Consider the following 6,000-nt stretch of genomic DNA (forward strand, 5'->3'; position numbering starts at 1 on the left):
CACACTCTGAAAACAACAGCAGAAACAAGCAAGAGCTCACAAGATTTGGCTTCATGTTAGCATGCTAGCATTGTTTACAAATCATTTCCTGAAGCAATGTTATCATTCATCCTATCAAATCTGACATTTTGATGGTGCTAGGGTTTGTTGCAATCAACCCTAACAGGAATTTAAATGTTGCAACAAGCTTTACATCAGGCCAGAGTCCTGCACGGGTCCAATTTTCAAGATCCGCCCCGACCAGAGGACGTACAAACCCGCACCCAAACCGCAAACCTGCCCATCAGCCCGATTAGTGCCGCAACCCGATCCGACCCGTTGAAACCCGACCCGCAGCCCGACCCTTAACCTTATTTAAAGTAATAATTTCGGGTCATATTGTCTGAAACTTGAACGGTATATCGCCATAGTTCAGATGCCAGTGAGTAAACAACGCACCTGAATGAAGCAACTCTTCCAATAAAAGCCTGACTTCAGCTCCATCATCAACCCTCTGGAGATCTTCTCACATACAACTACAAACCACTCGTTTTTTACGTTTAATGCTTTTAAACTTTAATCTCTAAAAGGACCTTTACATGTGTAATAGTAGACTTACTTTCTGTTCAGTCTTAAGTGACGCTCAGCAGTTAAGAGCCGTGATCATGTCACAACCATGGATGTATTATAAGAACTGGATAGCGTGGCTCAGCCTTCCATCATGGTACTGAGTTACGGATGAGGTCCGTGTTTTTTACAGTCTATATGGTCACAGCCCTACAACCAGCTTACAACTTACGTTTTTATTTTTTTTGTATTCTTATTATTTTATATTAATTTTGATGTGTCAAGCTAAAACCCACGACCCGACCCGCATGTTATTTTTTCCACCCAGATCCAAACCCGGGAAAAAAAAGTTTTTAAAAACCACCCGCAAATCAGCTGTTTTTGCGGGTACCCAACCCAGTGCAGGACTCTGCATCAGGCATGTCCAAAGTCCAGTCTGGCGGCCAGTCACACCCCGAGCACTCATCCCACAATGCATCAATCATGGTCCTTACATTTTTTGTCAAGTGCACTAACAAAACCAAAGCCTATCCAGTAACATCTCATTAAACTACATCTGGACTGTGCATAGGATGCTTGTTTGAAGCTACAGCTCTGTACATTCTGAATGTGTCTATCATGGTCCATGAACATCCAGAGTTCAAAAGCACATGTGACAACATGTGACTAGATTTAAGTTATGAAATAGTGCAGAAAATGGTGAGAAACAAATGTTAAAAATTCAAGACAAATAACATTTTGAGCTAAAAATGTTGTTTGAAGGTCAAAATGATCTTTAAAACTTCACAAAAAACTGACCACCTATCATCTGACATCAACAGACAAATGAGGGTTAGGTTGAGGTTTGATTTCAAAAGTCTGTCATAATGAAACAAGTATGTTTCCACATCTTTGTGTCTTATACCATTACAATGCTGCACTAACTGCATCGTGTACAAGGGTAGTTTTCTTGTGTCTTATCTGTTGCTGTATTTCATGTTCTTGTGTTTGAATCTTTTACAATTTTTTATACTCTAATCTTTTTATTTATATTGTTGGAAGAGAGTAACAACATTTTGATTTTTCGGTAAGTCCTTGTATAAATACATAGTAAATTCACAATAAAAACCCTTGAATCATGAATTTGATGACTAATCTTTTAGAGAAATCACTGAAAGAAATATTCATCAAGCAGAGCATTCATTTGTTACTTTTATTGTTAGAAAGAATTTCACAGATTCAAATGTGGTCCTCGTTGAAAAAAGTTTGGACACCCCTGCTTTATGGTGATGCATCCAACAGTTGCGGAGATTTTTCAGACTAGACCTACCAGGAAACACTGAGTGCCACTTCAAGAGTTACAATACTAGGGATGGGTACTGAATTAGGTACTTTTAAAAGTACTGACCAAATTGTGTCAAAAGTACCTGGTACAGATTAATAAAAAAACAAAAGACTGTGAGGGAGTGGAAGAGTAGGTGATTTCCATGCCTGACATTAACACAGCATTATAAGGTCATATGTAGAAGAATAAATATGTTACATTAAAATAATACATTTTATTATTAAACAAATTGATCATTTTCTACCACAAAAACAAAAAAAAGTACCAATAATTGGTACTGTCGAGTACCGGTACTGATTGCAAGGTATTGGGCATCAGTACGATATCGTTTCATGTGAAAGGTACCCATCCCTCATCTGCTGAAGGTAGCAGGTTAAAGGTCAGTGAATGATCAAAGTTGATAGTTACTTTTTTTAATGAATCAATTTTATTTAATCTTTTAGGCTATAACTGTTTGTTTGAATCTCACAAAATTCATTCGATATGTCAAAGTGAAAGTGGTCCAGCAGTTTGTTTACTGCTCAAGTGGAGGGTAGAAACAGCTTCTAAACTCCTCACTTGAATCATTAACTGTCAAAAGCAGAGGGCAAGATATAAAAAGAAAACATTAAGGGCCATCACTATTGTTCTATTACAAGAGCATGTCAGCAACCAACTGTACTTGCATAAAGAATATGCAATATGAGTAAAACAGCTGATAGAAGTGAAGTGATCCCCCTCCTCTCGGAAATATTGTTTTAATACAAGAAAATCCTGATCTGCACAAACCAACTCAAACCCTCACACAGCCATCCAGAGGGCAGAGATATGAAGCTGTAAAACGCTGACAGGACACTAGAGCAGCTCCCTCAGCTTCTCTATCTCACCCTTCAGAGATATTAGCACCAGCAGCCACCATCACCAACCGACCCACATTACATTTCCCCTCCAACCTGCCTGACGGAGGCTAACCACAGCGCAGAGATGCTTTAAATAAGGACAATTTGATTCAGTTATTACTGATGAGGGCAGAGATTCCCGTAGTGGTCAGAGAGCAGAAATAATCAGCCGTCAGGTCTCTATCCTGCAAACCTGAAGTAATTATTGTCTCAAGATAAAAACGGAAAGCAGAGGTGATTTTTTTTTAAAGGAGAAAATAAACTAGAGATAGAAATGACCTTAATATTATTTCTCCGTCTGGGCATTTCCAATAAGAGTATTCCATCGGAGGGTTTGATAAAAGGATTATGTGGCGAGCTTTATGCAGCTGGACTCAAATCTGGATATGGAAGGAGAGCTGTTTGATTGAATAATTCTTGTTTCCTTTCTGCAAACCTAGCAGTCTTCTTTGGGGAAAGTAGAAATCAGCATTATGCCAGATTTATACATGTGTGCTCTGTCTGTGAATGTCAGTCTGCCTGTTCTGTGTGCCTGACTACCAGCATACCTGTCTGTCTGCATGTATGAACATGGTTCAACAGAATAAAAACATTTATTCACTATTTTTTGGTTGCAAACAATATTTTAAAGGGCTCTCTTTTATTATGTCACACTAGGGAGGAGCAAGTTTTCAGCAAACATCAAACCAGACACATTACAGAAAATAAAGCCAAGATCCAAGATACGTACTTTTCCCCACTTTGAATGTATTTCTGTGCACTTTGACTCCATAAACATATCACCTTAACACAGGCAAAGTTATGATCCAAAAGCATACATAGAAATCAGAACCATAAACCGGTTACTGATATCAAACACAAGGCAGCACTCAACACTGTAAAATTACCCAAAAGAGATTTTTCAACCCTGCCTGCAAAATACTAGACATAAAAAGGCCTTTATATAAACTTCTGGTCCAAATTGTATTTAGAGTCATGATGCATGTATTGTTGTTGCAATACTCTCACCTCAAAGGCTTTAAACAACAACCAAACTTGATCATCTTAAATTGAGATAAAGGGAAAATATCCAGCTCAAGGCTCATTTGCTACCAGGGTGGGAGATTTGGCTGTAAAAAATAGCAAAACCCAAATTTCATATATGATGAATTTTGATTGAAGTGTTATAATAACAAGGCAGCATTCATATCCTGTTATCAGACATAATCAGCAGACAGAGCACGCTGTGGTTTAGGCGTCTGACCTCAGAGTTTAGTTATCATAACAGGGTTGTGACCTCATGACCTGCAGTCATTACTGCTGCCTCCTCCAATCAGCCCTCCACTGCTCTGATAAAACCCTTTGGGAAAAAACAGGCTGAGGCAGAGGTGACATTGGATTTGTGTATGTGTGTGTTAGTGATATTAGTGTGCATACATGTTGGTGTGTGCGTGTTTCCTTCCGTGTTTCCATACTGAGGAGGACTGAAGCACTGTTGCAGTTAAAGGAAGATACAAACGTACCAAAATGAGAATATCTTAAAGCTCTCCTTCTGTGGGGCTTGGTTTAGGATTAGCACTTTAGTTTACAGTTAAGATAAGACTTATGATGAAGTGCTGGTGAGAAATGGGGTTAAAATTGGAACCACTGGTTGTTGGGTTAAATACTAAATACAGACTGACAGTACAGTAGGAGTATTTTCCTGAAAATCAGAGTTAAAGCGACAGGAAAATAAGTGTTATGCTGTTTTTTTTCATGTACTCGTTCTCCTTCTCAGAGGCTGAAGATGATAAATAAAACTAAATTAAGAGTAAAGTCTAAAAAAAAATAGCTGTTTCAGCCTAACATCAAATTCAAGAGTAAGGTTAACAGTTAGCAGTTAGCAGCCCATGGCCTGCTAACTGCTAACTATGCCTGCAGGCATAACCAACTGTGATGGCACAACCATGGGTTACTGTCTGCTAACCGGCAAATGCAAAGTAGATACGTGGCAATTTCCACGTCGCAACTTGTTGTAACGACATATATTAATGTATTTTTAAACTGCAACGATACAAACAGCTAGTTTTCCTCTTTCTGTGTTGAGCTGGTGTATAACAACAACAGGTGGAGGCCTAGTGTAGTGATAGGCTAGTTTAACGAAACACCAACGGCCGTTCTTTGCTAGCTCAGTTCATCTAGTGGCCTTTCGTCGCTTTTCATTCTAAATTGCACTTGTGTCACTGTTAAATCGTCTTGTTGTTCAGACGGTTTCATTTTTAACCTTGTAGCTTTTTTTTAATGATATCTAGAGCATCAAATTTCACATTTTCAGATAATGCAGATGACTCCCTACCTTCTTAATGGTCATACAACGGCTAAACGCGTGATCCCTTTTTGTTATACTCTATTGTCCGTAAGGTGGCACTTGAATATATGAATGATTGTGTGATCATGATGTGTAGAAATACTGGAGACTGTGCTTTAGATAAGAACGGTGGTTCCATCTTAAGCAAACCAAACTTTTCCCGGTGGTCGGCTGATACAGTTATTTCCCACCCCTCCGTATACATCCTGCAGGGTGCGTTTGTTTACAATAAATTGAACAAATTTTCCCACATTTGATGTTCAGTTTCCACCTCATTGGAGTCACAGGTGTAATCTGCAAGCGCTTCTTACTTCTGGAGACCAATGGGCTTCTTCGAGTATTGAGCTCCTATTGGCAAACAATTAATCAATCATGTCGCAGTGGGGCCAATCAGGATTGTCGCTAACAGCCGGGCAGTTGTATTGCCAGCCCAGTATCCCTCTGAACAGCCAGAAGTGAGAGTGGCCTCAGTTTACTCTCAAAGTTTATAAACATGAAGCTTTACAGACGTAAGTAGAAAGAAGATACATTTCATGTAAATAAAAAGAATTTAATAGGTTAGGTTTTATTCAAATGACTCTTTTTATAAGAGAACTAAAAAAAGAAACTTGTTTATTTTTTTGTAAATAGTTGGCGGGGGTTTGTTACCTGTATTACTTGAAACAAGAGAGGTTTTTATTTTGAGAGGTGAGGAGGAGATCTAAATACAGAAAAATTCAGACAACTCGATTGAAATACATAATTTTAAAGTTTACATGACGCCTTTGTACCAATGAGCTTATTTTGTGTTTGGGGGAAATAATAGCATGGCTGAAATTAACTGCTGTTGACGAAACTTAATTTCCCAGACCCTAGAAAAAGCAGTTATAACTGTAAACCAAGAGCAGACGGGATTCTGGGGTCTTGACTTGGTCGCTGAAACATGT

The 6,000-nt window shown here is 38.7% G+C and overlaps 1 long non-coding RNA gene across 1 annotated transcript in view; it reads right to left on the reverse strand.

Annotated features, from left to right (window-relative positions):
* Nucleotides 1-5,208, reverse strand: part of LOC141789578 (uncharacterized) — an 89,041-nt gene extending 83,833 nt beyond the window's left edge. The window contains exon 1 of the long non-coding RNA XR_012598218.1: nucleotides 5,063-5,208. This is a non-coding gene — a long non-coding RNA (uncharacterized LOC141789578). The remainder of the gene's footprint in view (nucleotides 1-5,062) is intronic.
* Between the last annotated feature and the right edge of the window lie 792 nt (nucleotides 5,209-6,000).

Source organism: Halichoeres trimaculatus, unplaced genomic scaffold (genome assembly GCF_033239565.1).
Source record: "Halichoeres trimaculatus isolate MK-OKI-2021-1 unplaced genomic scaffold, fHalTri1.1 fHalTri1_scaffold_4, whole genome shotgun sequence".
In the NCBI taxonomy this organism is placed as follows: domain Eukaryota; kingdom Metazoa; phylum Chordata; class Actinopteri; order Labriformes; family Labridae; genus Halichoeres; species Halichoeres trimaculatus.